This window comes from Rousettus aegyptiacus, unplaced genomic scaffold (assembly GCF_014176215.1).
Source record: "Rousettus aegyptiacus isolate mRouAeg1 unplaced genomic scaffold, mRouAeg1.p scaffold_m13_p_9, whole genome shotgun sequence".
Taxonomy (NCBI): Eukaryota; Metazoa; Chordata; class Mammalia; order Chiroptera; family Pteropodidae; genus Rousettus; species Rousettus aegyptiacus.
The window spans coordinates 10,787,221-10,800,298 of NW_023416312.1; the positions used below are offsets into that span (position 1 = coordinate 10,787,221).

Sequence of the window (13,078 nt, forward strand, 5' to 3'; positions counted from 1 at the left end):
TAAATTTATCTTTTTCTCCAGCCACGGGGATGAAGAAAACACATTTACTGCGGGCGGGGGTCTGAGGGCCTGCAAACAACTCGAGCAGGCGCCTCGGCCAAGACAGGCGCGGAGACACGGTACGTCTCCGGGGAGGGCCCGGGGGCGGCCGCGGCCCACGGGAGATCGTGGGGGGCGGCCGGGCCGGGTCGGGCCCCGCGCGGGCTTTACGGCCGAGGCGGCGGCAGTGGCGCGTGTGTAACGGCGGCGACGGCGGGCGGGAGCGCGGAGGAGGTGGAAAGAAGGGGGGCGCTGTCACGGAGACTCCGGCCGCCGGAGACCCCGCCACAGTGAGGCCACTAGGCTCCCCGGTCGCGGGGCGTGAGTGACGCCGACCCGGGACTCCAGGGGGATCCACCGGGCGGAGGAGGGAGCCTATCTATCCTTCCGCATTTTCCTGGGTCTCTCTCCCGGGCGGTGACGTGACGTGCTGACGGCGGGCCCGTGCCGGGGAGCTGGGCCGCTTTTTGTCAGCTCCGAGCTCGGCCCCTCCTCCCTCCCTCCGCCCGCCCCACCAGCCGGAGCCCGGCCCAGTGCTCCAGAGAAAGGCCGGCCTGCAGCACCCGCCACCGTCGCCGCCCGCCCGCCTGCCCGTCCGGTGAGTTCCGGGCGTCGCCGCGCCCGCGGGGCCTAGGGCGCGGGTAGCGGCCTGGTCCCGGCCTGGTCGGCGGCCCGCGAGGCGCCCTTCCGCGCTAGGCCAGGCGGCGTGGCGCGCGGCGCCGAGCAGGCCCCGAGGAGGCCGCAGTTAGGCCCGAGGAGGAGCCCGGCTGCCCCGAGCGGCGGCGGAGGCGCGCTCCGTAAACGGGCGGGGGTTGAGGGAGGTTCGCCCGGTGGCCCGGGAGGCCGCTGAGGAAACCCGGGTCGGCGCCGCGGCCAGCCCGGGGGACCGGGCAGGGGCAAGGCCTGGCAAGGAGGCGAAGGCTGCAGGCGTGAGGTGAAGGCCGCAGGCCGGCCGGGCCGATTTTCGCTATGTAAATATCGGCGAGGGGGGAGGGACGGGGGACAAGATGGCGGCGGCTCGGCGCCTGCTGCAGGGGACGACTGAGGGGTTGTCGGGAGGGGGAGCCGCCATCTTGAAGGCGGTGTCGGAAGAGAAAATTCCGCTACTGCCCGTGAGGGGGGGTCGGAGAGCGGGCGGCGGCGGCTCCGGTGACGGGCCCCGGAGGCCCGGCACGTTAGCGTGTGCGAGCGGAGGGGGCGTGCTCGCTCCCCACGGCGGCCATTGCCCTCGCCGCCGTAATGGGCTCCAGGCGCTTGGCGGCAGCGCCACCTTTCTGCCCTTTCCCGCAGCCCCGTGACTGGATGCTGCTTCCGCTGCATTTTAACTGAGCTGCGGCAGGCGGCCATCACCGCTGCCTGGGCGTCGGATTCGTGTTGTCCTTCCGCGCCCATTTCCCCGCGTCTTTCCCTCGCGCTTGTAGCCATCTGAGGGCAGTTGGGGCGGATGGGAGCCCGGGTGTTTGGGGTCACCACAGCAAATGGGACCCCCAAATATTTTCTCTCTCAAGCAAAGTCATACGTGGCCATTAGGGTGTCCGCGATGCGATGCTTTCCAGCAATCATTACCTTCTCGGGTATTTGAAGAAAGCAAAAAAATAAAATTTGGTAGGAAAGAAGTTTTCATCACTCTTTTATCCAATAGGGGAAAAAGTTCAAATTACACAGCGTGAAAACGTAGGAATAACATTTTGGAGTCTTTTTAAACGCATTTATTTGGAAACAACTTTAAGCTATTAGTGATCTATTGGTACTGTTTACTTTTTTCGATGAATAAGGAAAGGGCAGAAAGTTAATTTTTTTTTTTTTTTTACTGAAAGACATATAGGTTTTTTTTTTTGTTCATGTACGTGTCATGGTATTTAGAATTCTTTTTGATTTGAAAAATTCATACTTTTGATTGTATACTACACAACTCTCCCGTAAACTCGGAGCTCAGTGTTAGAGATGCATTGTGCTGTTGCTAAGAACGATTAGAACGTTTAGAGTGTGGCTGCAAGAAGTTCTGAGGTGGATGAGGCGAGCTGAGATGCACTTAAAGTGCTGCGGTAAAGGTACTGAGGTTTCAGAGGAAGGCTGGGTTTCCTTTTGGATCATTAGGAAGGTGCGCCTCAACTAGGTGACATTTCGAGGTTACTGAAGGATGGGTAGGACATCGTTAGGCAGAGGTGGGGGGTGGGGGAAAGGGTATTTCAAGGGTGAAGCTTCTTCAGAAAACAGCAGGTATTTACAGTTTGGCTGGAGTAGACGGTGTAGGTAGGGGAGTGGTGGGAATTCTAGCTAGAAAACGTAGATTGTGGAAGAACTTGCTCGTCAAGTAGAAAGACTTGTACTGGATGGGAGAGGCCCAGGAATGCCCTAAGGTAGCAGTGTGATGACATACCTGAGCTGGGCTTTATATTCACTTAGACTAGGAAAAGTTTCAAAACTGAGAAATAACGAGAGTAACAAGTTGGTAAGTGTTTTCACTACTGGAATAATTAGCGAGCATATTTAGAAGTTAAGCCAGTTTTGCTTCTTTCTGAATGATGAATCTACTAGAGAGCTGCTGCTTTTTTCTATCCTAACTTCTCACTTCAAATAACCTTTTGTTCAGTTATAATTTCTCTTGTAAACAGATAGGGAAGGGTTTCTAACTTTTTATTTACCATGATGAAAAATACAGGACTAAAAATTTAAGTCATTTCTTCAATTAAATAAATAAGAAAAGAAAAAAAAATACAGGACTAGTGCTATGGGTTACTTTACTAAAATGATGAATCAATCTGTAAATATTCCCATGGTAATTTTTTAAGAAGTCTGTTTTTAAAAGTAGGTTAGAAGAACCCTTTACTAAAGAGGTGGTGGCCTTCAGATAGTCTTTTGCAATCCCTCTTCTTCCCCCCTGGTGAAGAGTAACCAACTTTTTGTTTGAGAGAGTAACTAATGCTGTTTGCTAAGCCAAGCCTTCTTACATTTTGATTAATCTTTGACTTTCTTAGATGCACTCGCGGGGAATATGTGTCCTAGAATTTTATAATAAAACTCTAGGTAGCTTAAGTATTCACTAGAAACTTGTTTCAGTTTTTACGTTCTTAGGACAAGAGAGAACTGGCGGTTCTCATGGTTATAAAGGGCCATGCTTTAGAGAACTTTGAAAAACTGCATTGTAGGAGGCCCACTGGAAGCAAGTTGCTAAGGCAGGCTGGGTTGTGGCGATGGTAAGAGTAAACATTTAGAAGAACCAGTTGCTTTCTATCTTGACAGCTGGGAAAGACTTAAGAAGAGCTCAAAGAAAGAATTGTATTGCTGCACACACAGCAGCAGTAGATGTTCTAGCATGGCGAGAGTGGGACGTTCGCAGTAAAGATTGTTAAACTCAAGTTGTATAATTACGAAGATAGGTAAGTGCATAGTTTGGAAAGATTTCTTTTCCAGTTATACATAAAATGCTTTTTACCTGAAAGGGTATAGACCTTGATGATCTGGAAAACTGACTGATGGGGGACACCTTATTACTCTACTATCTTAGATAAATGAGGTGTTAATTTTTAAGTTATATAGCTGTTTCAGGTAGATACAAGTTTCCTTTTTTAAAAAACATGCTCGCAATGCATTAAAAAATTTTTTCTCCTGCTTTGCTTTTCGTAAATGTTTCCTCTCTAACCCTATCTGGACTTATATTGTCACTGATGACCTTGTTTGTGTTATCTTTGTGTGCTTTGGCGATTCCAGGCTTTTTTTTATTCTTAAACTCCTCAACCCGACCTTGAAACCCCTCAGCCTCAGCAGAGATTACCTAATCTTTTTACTTATGTCAGAAGGATAGATGATCATCTGATCTAAGCATTTGAGTTTCCTTCCTTCCACTTCATGCTCTGTCTTTACCTAGGCTTTCCTCCCTCCTGGTTTTTTTTTTTTTTTTTTCGCTGCAGGAAGAATTGGCCTCCTTTGGGCCCAGCTGCTCTGCCTGTGCGCTCTGCCTGTGCGTTCCGCCCGTCCTTTGGGACGGATCTCTGTCAGTGGTTCGCCGCTTGCATCATTGCCCTCTAACTCTGCTGGTACCTTTCCCTCCCCTTATAAAAATTCCTAGGTTTGCTCATCTTATGAAAACCTCACCTGTCGTCTTTTTCCTTTCACAGGTACTTTTATTTCTTTTCATCCCACTTATTCCTAAATTGGGTAACTGTTCCACAGCACGTCACTAGGTGTGTCATATAAAAGTGTTCTGTGTTTCAGAAACTCTGTCTTCTCTGTCTTCTGTCATGGGAATTCCCTCAAGGTCAATCCTGTGTCCTTTTTTTTTTTTCAAATCTTCTCCCCTGATTTCAGTGTTTTATACCAAGCTCCCACCCTTTTAGTTTATCAGCTAGCATTTTCAGTTGCCTGCTGACCATCTCCACCCAGGTGTCTGTGTCAGCATGGCTGAAACCAAATTTATCTGGCACATAGTCAAAACTCAATACTATTTATTGGAAATCTTTTTTCTTTCTTTCTTTTTTTTTTTAAACTCAGGGCCCCTAAAACAACAACTGCTTCAAGCTTTCTGTTAAATGGCACCATCATTTTCCCAGGCTCGTTCTTTCTTTTCTATCTTATATAGCAATGTGTACATCTTTAATTTAACATTTAACCTATTATATTTTAACTGTTTATATTTTTGTAGAGACTGTTTCTCATTTATCCTTGTCCCTGAGCGGTACCTGGCATATGGTCATTATCTCAGTTATTGGGTACAGAGAATTTTATCTAGTTGAATAGTTTTCAACTATTTAAGCATCTAGGTAATGTGTCCTTTGACCAAGGGATATACATATTAAGGCATACCACATGAGCTGAGTAACCCCCACCCCACTGCTTAACTATTGAGGTTAATATGACCAATATTCTACATGTCAAATTATTTTTCCAAACAATGTTTTATAAAATATAAGTATCTTATACCTATATTTTGCTCAAAGGGAGGTCCACTTTAAGGAAACTATGTGGTACATATGGTCATTAGGATTAAAAAAATATTTAAAATTTTAAAGTTATGAAATATTTCAGAATTACAGAAGTATCAAATTACAGATGTTTCAGAAAAGCAAGTATCACCCAGATTTAACAGATCTTAATAGTATATATTTGCTTCACAACATTTTTCATTTGTTTAAAGAAAGATCTCACAGATCCAGTTAAAGAATTCCCCTTATCTCATTCCTGTCTTTTCTTTGCCAGAAGTAACCTCTGTCCTAATGTGTATGTACCAAAAACAAGTATGTATTGCTTTGTGTGTTAACTTTACATAAATGTTATTGTACTGTTTGTCATTATATATATATTTTTTCACTTCACGTGTTTTTGAGATTTATCCATGTTGTACATGGATCTAGTTCAGCAGTTCGCAAAGTGTGCTGCGGGAATTCCCAGAGATCTCTAATATTCTTCCAGCCACATTCTTCTGTATGCTATATGGGTACTGTACAGAGGCTATATGACACGTGATGTCATTATAGATTGAACACAGAGGCAGTTATGAGAATCCAGCTGGCCTCTATTAAACTTGTCTTTAAAGAGGTTTGCAAAAATGTAAAACAGTGCTACTCTTTTCATAATTTTTTTTGAAAAATAATTATTTTAAAATAAGTTATGTTTACATACAGTGGGTTTATGGTCTCTTGTGAATTTATAAATATATTTGTAAATATTTCAGATTTAATTTCTAATATAAATAACTGTAGATAGAACCCACATAAACAAAAACTTTGAGGTCCTCATTGTTTTAAGACTGTAAAGAAGTTCTGAGACTAAGAAGTTTGAAAACAAGCATTTTACTTGTATTTCAATGTATAAATATATTGTGGTTTATTATGCAGGGGCCATTAGGTTGTTGGCAGTTTTCTGCATTTTTAAACAATGCTACTGTGAACATCTTGATACTGTACAGGGGTCTTCTCTCTTGGGATTAATTTAGAATTCCTACATTCAAGAGCCTGCATTTGTCAAGTTTACTAAGAATTGCCAAATTATCAAATTATGTTTCATTTGACACTCCCACCAGCTATGTATGAGCCTCTGTTTCTGCAGATCACTGCCAAAAGATTAGCCTTTGCAATTTTTTCCAATCTATTGGATATAAATGGTATCTAATTGCTGATTGCATTGTGCATTTTTTAGAATACTGGTGAGGTTGAGCTTTCCCCCCTACGTATTTATGGGCCATTTGGGTTTCTGTGAGTTGCTTGTGCCTGTCCTTGGTCCATTTTTCTATTGGGTTGTTGCCTTTTTCCCACTGGCTTGTGAATATTCTTTTTATATTCTAATACTAATAATACTAATGATTTGTAATCATGCACACTGCAAATACCATTTCCTAGTCTGTGGCTTATCTTTTAGCTTTGTTTATGAAGTATTTTTTTGTGTAGGACTTCATAATAGGAAGGTAGTCAGTTTTCTCAGTTTTTTGTTTGTTTGTTTGTTTATGACTTATGTTTTCTTGTATCTGCAAGAAATCCTTCCTTTACCCTAAGGTCATAACAATACTGTGCTTTTTCATATTTAGGTCATTAATTCATCTGGAACTTTTTTTCTCTATTGTATGATGTAGGGATCTAATTTTATCTTTTTAATATGAATTTTCCCAGTAGTTCAGCCTTTCTCCCCACTGATTTATAATGCCAACTCCTGAGGTTTATTATATTCTCACATATACATGTCAGTTTTTAGTTTCTCTCTTCTGGTTTCATTGGTCTGACTATACTTAGAGTACTTTGATTTAACGATAGTTCTATAATTAAATATTAATATCTTCAGGATTTTTGAAACTTTTCCTCCCTTTATTTTTGGGTTAATTTGTCAGTTTCTATGAAAAAAACTTGTACTTGCATCAAATTTATAAAATATATGGATACATATAGATATACGCTAAGTAGTGGAGCTGGGATTTGATTCTGGGCATTCAAAAGCCCTACTGCTTTTCATAAAGCTCTTGCATAACTTTTGTTAGATTTTTTGCTAGATACTGTGTAATTTTTATTGTGAATAGGATTTTCCTTTAGTTATTTTCATTATTGCTGATGTATAGGGAAGGATTTACATGTATTGACATGTAACCTTACTGAACTCTCATATTACCATATTTCTCGAGATGCAATTCCCGCCACCTTACATTTTAACATCTCCAAAATCAAAATAGATCTTGAATTGATGGCGTCCTATAATCACTGTTGTCCAGGCAGCAGTCATGATGTGGTTATTGCCTGCACATGCACAAACTTGGTCAAGGCTCTTCATTTTATCATCACTTAAATGAGTATGTGCATTGTCATGTTGTTAGTTCATGCCAAACGGTATAGCTGAAGGTAGAGGAAATGGTGGAATGGGTGTCTGATTGGAAAGAAAATCCCATAAATAATAATGGAGCATTTTAAGAAATGCTGCATCACCAACACTGTTGTTGGCAAAGGACAGTATTGTTAGGAAAGATTGAATACTTTGAGTAGAAAAGCAATCCATAGTAGGACTCCAAATGTGAAGTTTTAGGAGTACCATACCAATTTCTTTTGCTTCTGTTTTTCTTTCTATATATATGTGCACAAAGTATGATAAAAATATGCCCGAGTCTAAAAGAATTACCTTGATAAGTCTTAAATGAAAATTCTAGGTAATATAATATGGCATCAGTTTAATTGGCAGTGGTTTTGTTTTTTTTTTTTTTAGTTGTGTATAAAATAAGGATGCATCTTTACAATTGGTGGTATCTTTAGAGTCAATGAAATATGAGAGTAATAACAGTTTATAATTCTGTGTTTTCTAAATAGTGTATGAATAATAAAATTTTGTTTTCCTATTTTCTTTTAACTACACTAATGTCTCTAGCATAGTTTTGAATTAAAAGCATTGATAACAGGTATCCTTGTCTAGGTACTGGAGTGCTTATAATATTTTGTCATTAAGTATGATATTGTGGGTTTTTTTGGAGGGGTAGATGTTGTTTATTAGTTTGTGTTTTCTTCTGCTTATCATTTTAGACTTCATCATGAACAGCAGCAGATTTTTCTGATGTTCTTGCTGCATCTATTGGTGTGATGAATTGCATTAATATTTTAAACTATTTTAGATAATCGTATTATCTATTTTAAACTGTCTTTGGATTCTCTAGATATTTTCATCCCTTTATTATTGCCATGCACTTTTCTTTTTCATGTAGGCTTTGTATTGTTTTGATAACAAACAAGATTATGCTGACTTCATAAGATGAATTGGGGAGTACTTCTTCTTTTTGAAACAAGCTGTATTTCATAGAGATACTCTGTTTCTTGAAAGTTAGATAGAATTCATATATGAAGCTGCCTGGTGTCTCTTTTGTCAGTTGGTTTTTGGCTTACTCATAGTTTCTTTCATGGTGGTAAGTCTTTTTTTGACTTCTTTTGTTATGAATACAAAATGAATAATATTCTAGAAAATATAAATTTTCAAATATATTAGTATAAGATATAGGTCTCTCTAATGACTTTAAAATATCTAATTTAGTTAATTCGTTACTTTTTTTCTAATCAGTACTGCCAGTAACTTGCCTGTGTTATTAAGACTTTTCAAATTGTTCTTATTGACCTTTTCTGTTTCTGCTCATTTGATAATATTTCTTTCCTTCTACTTTATTTGCATTTATTCTGACATTTAAAAATTTAAGTTGGAGGTTTAGCTCATTAGTATTTAATTTCTACTCTTATAATATGTGCCTTTAAAACTATAAATTTTCCTCTGAACTATATATAACTGGATGCTGTGATTTTGACATTAATTGATTTTTATTATTTAGTTCTAAATATATGGTGATTTTCATAATTTTCGTATCACCCATTTAATTATTTAGAACTTTGTCTTCAAATTTCTGGATTTTTTTCTGTTATCTTTATGATATTTCTAATTTTATTGCATTATAGTTGGGGAACATTGACTGATATATAAAAAATCAGTTGTATTTCTCTATACTAACAACAATTTAACAGTCAGATTTAAAAGCCAGTACAATTTATAAGGTCAGAGAACATCCAGTACCTTGATGTAAATTTAACAAAACATACTGAGACCTTTAGTAACAGCATTACTAAGAGAAATGAAAGAAAAACTGGATTAATGGGGAGAAATATAATGTTCATGGATTGGAAGTACCAATATTACAAAGATATCAGTTTTAATATTATAGAAATTTTATGCAATCCTAAACGAAATCCCAAAAGGACTTCATTTTTGTTTTGATAGACCAGCTCTCAAATTTATATGGAAATGCAAAGAGCCAGTAATAGCATGGGCAATCTTGGAAAAAAAGTTGGAAGACCTACACTGCCATATATCAAAGCTTATTTTAAGATTATAGTGATTAAAACAATGACCGCAAAGCCAGGTTGATCAGTGGAATAGAATGAAGTATGAAAGCAGACCTTCCTGTATAAGGTTGATTGATTTACAACAAAAATATGTTGGGATTTTGATTGAATGTATAGATTAAGAGAGAACTGATGTTACTGATTCAACATATTCAAGAGCAAGATCGATTTCTCTATATATGTATTTGTTTTTTTTAAAACCTCAGTAGTTTTCAGTTATTCTTATCAATGGGATTTTCCATTCTTCAGTGTTACATAAGAAAGCTTTTGTCTTCAAGTATATGAATTTTGTATCAACTCATATTCATACTGATAGTAATTTTTCAATTGATTCTTTTGGGTTTCTTAGATTATATATAAATAACTATAATTTTTTTCAAATAATAATTATAGCTTGCATTTTATTATTTTACCTAATTGGGTTGACTGTCAGTTTCCATAGTCTTAAATAACAATAGTGTTAATGGGCATACTTGTTTTAATTTTGACTTTAAAAGGAATGCTTTGTGTTTTATCTTAGTTTTTTAACACACGTCTTTTTGTAGATACTAATATCATTCTCTTATCCAAAAACACATGTTATAACATAAACTAGTTTAAGCTTTGCATATACTTGTGTATTTTTTAACAGCTTGAGATAAAGCTGTTATAAAATACACCCTTTAAAATGTACAGTTCAAAAAAATGTACAGTTCAGTGGTTTTTGTAGATTCAGCATTGTGCAGCCATCACCACTAATTTTAGAACATTTTAGCACCCCCAAAAGAAACCCTGTACCCAGTAGCAATTCTCACTATCATATTACCCCTACCCCTCACCCCCTACTCCCCCCCCACAACCACTAATCTACTTTTTGCCTGTATGGATTTGCCTGTTCTTGACATTTTATATAATTGGAATCCTGTAATTTGCAGTCTTTTTGGCCTGGCTTCTTTCATTTAGCATGATGTTTTCAAGAGTCATCCATTTTGTAGCATGTATTAGCATTTCATTCCTGTGTATGTTTTTGACTTAAAAAAAAAATTTCTGTTCCAATTTGAATAGTTTGTTTAAATAAAAAATAGATGTTGAATTTCAGCTTTTCAGCAGTTACTGAGAAAAGATTTTACTTTTTTGACCTGTTAATTTGGCTCCATCCTTGAATTCTAGAATAACCATACTTTGTCAAGGTCTGTGTGTATTTGTACATGTGTGTGTATGTATATATTTTACACGATGGATCACATTTGCAAATACTTGACTTGGGATTCATAATTAACCAAGTTTGTAGTTTGATCACATTATTTTTGTTGGGTTTTTAAAAAATGATAAGTTAGTTTTATAAAAGTACTTGAGAAAGTTTTCCTCCTCTGTGCCCTGGCATAGTTCAGATAGCTTTGGTAAAAGCTCAGAGCTTTTTGAGTGGGTAACAGATATCTTTCTCCTTTTCCTTTCAATTTTATGGTGATTAGATTTTCTATCTCTTATTAAGTTAGTGCTGTTAACTTACATTTTCCCTCAATTCGCTAGCATAGAATTATAGACTATTTTCTTACAAGTTTTTTTTTTCTGTATCTTTTGTTGTTGTTGTTGTTCTTGTTTCAAATTATGTGTTTATATTCCCCACCTCCTTTTATATTATTATTTAGTAGTAGTTTACTATCTCCCCAAAGCCTGAAAAAAAAAAGCCAGGTTTGGAGTTTTTTTTGCCATAAATTAGCTGGCTCCCTATCTTTGCTCCAGAGAATGGCCATGGAGTTAATGTTGCTCAGTGGAGCTGATATTCAATGGAGTGTGCCCATTGTTGGTCATGTAAGAAGCAGGTGTATTGCAAACCAGCCCTTGCATTGGCCAGCCTATTTTTTTTTTTTAATGGTTAAAGGATTTGTTAAATTATAGGTGCAAAACATACTGCTAATTGCAGTGGCAAAAGATCAATGTAAAAACATGCCATAATTCTGCAATTGTCAATTTAAAGATTTTGTTATAATTGTTGAAAGGCTTGAGATTATATTCTTGCCAATGTTTAAGATGTACAGAGAACATTATTAGTGTCAGCACTGAGTTTACAGAACTTTACAGAGTAATTACCCAAAGTAATGTATTTAGGAAAAGCAATAATTGGAAGCATGTGTTCATATAGGTGAGGGAAACAGTAGGGTCAGATTAGTCAAGTTACCATGTTCATGATGTGAAAAAACAGTAATTTAAAGAAGTTTCATAGTTTAAGAATATTTAAAATAGTTCAAAAACCATAAACACTGCAATGTGTGACTTTTACAACTAGTTGCTAAAAACTAAGGAAAGCACTTACCAGCTTGAATAGGTAACATGAAAGCGGGAATGCTTTAATTCACCGCCCCCTCAATAATTTTATTATGTTATTAGAAAGATTTTGTAATACAAGGAGACATTGCTCATTAAGCAGTTCAGTAAGATAATACTGACCTTTCTTCATCATGTACTGAATTTTCCAGAAATTACCCTTTAAAAAAGTTTTCCCCTGGAGTTTTATTTTGTTTATTTCGTATACAGTGTAGTCTTTAAATTAATCTCCACTTCATATTATTATCAAAACACTGTCTTCATTCTTTGATCACATCAAGGGTTTCAGACACTCCATTCCAGTACACTTTCAACTAAAGGCAGATATTTCATTAGAGGAAAAATGAATAGGATTTCTCTTCAAAATCTCAACAAAAGCTACTAAACTATTTTTTATATTTCACTACAAAATCAAAGAGCGCTCCAAGGAGATGAATTGTTATACATTACAATATACAGGAGAATGTTATGTAATGAACATAGATTGATAAATTATTGAGTGCATTAAATAGTAATATTTCATTAAGGAGGCTGTACAGCTTAATTGGAAACTAGTTAGAAAGTATATGCATTTCCTAATGTCAGCCTACAGTCTTAAAGACAGAGACCTTTTTTTTTTCTTTCAACGAAGGCCTTTAAAAAGTATAGTGCTTAGTGTTCGTAGTGTATCAATGCAACTAAGTGCAAAAGGTGTTTTGGCAACTCTTAATCTGAGCATGAACAGGGGCTTTGGAAAAATAAGGCTTTAAGAAGGCTTATTTTAAGACCAAATTTTAATAGATTTTGAAAGTTTGAACTTTTAGACTTTAAACAAACAAAACCTCGAAATTATCGATTGGCTCAAAATGGTTTTATGGAAAAAACTAATCTATAACAAAAAGCTGGCCTTGTATTTTTGAGCCAAGTGTACAGAAGTTCTAAGTAAGACAAGGCAAGGAAAGACAGGGCTCTGACATTTACTCTTCCTCTTGACACTCTTGACACAGAGGGTGGGCAAAGTCTTTTGAAAATAAAATATTCTATTCTAAGGGAACAGGATTTGAATTAAAACTATTAAATTAATATATCCATCTCTTTCCTTATTTTTAGTATCTGTCAAGTGTTGATAAGAGTTCTAACCTTTCACAACTATTGATTGATTTCCGTCTCATAGACTTTTTAAAAACATATTTCCATGCTATGACTTCAAATTCAAGATACACTAAAGAACACACATTAACTTTTCTTTCCTTTTGAAATAATATTGAGGAGGAAATATAAAAATAACTCCAGAGAAACAAAACTTAAGAGGTATGCTACTTGCAGACTAGAATATGATGAATTTCTGGTTGAATAAAGCAATTGGGAATCAGTCAATGGCAAAACCCTAGAGAGGTTAGTGAACCTAT

General features: G+C 37.8%; 1 protein-coding gene across 3 annotated transcripts in view; it reads left to right on the plus strand.

Annotated features, from left to right (window-relative positions):
- The first annotated feature begins 250 nt into the window (after positions 1 to 250).
- ZFX (zinc finger protein X-linked) overlaps positions 251 to 13,078 on the plus strand; it is a 45,893-nt gene continuing 33,065 nt past the window's right edge. Inside the window, exons 1-2 of one of the 3 annotated variants that reach the window (XM_036226602.1) lie at positions 287 to 637; positions 3,283 to 3,419. The gene's annotated coding sequence lies outside the window, so the exon portion shown is untranslated. Of the gene's footprint in view, positions 638 to 989; positions 1,011 to 3,282; positions 3,420 to 13,078 lie in introns of those variants that run through there. The other 2 variants (XM_036226601.1, XM_036226603.1) reach the window with 2 other exon arrangements.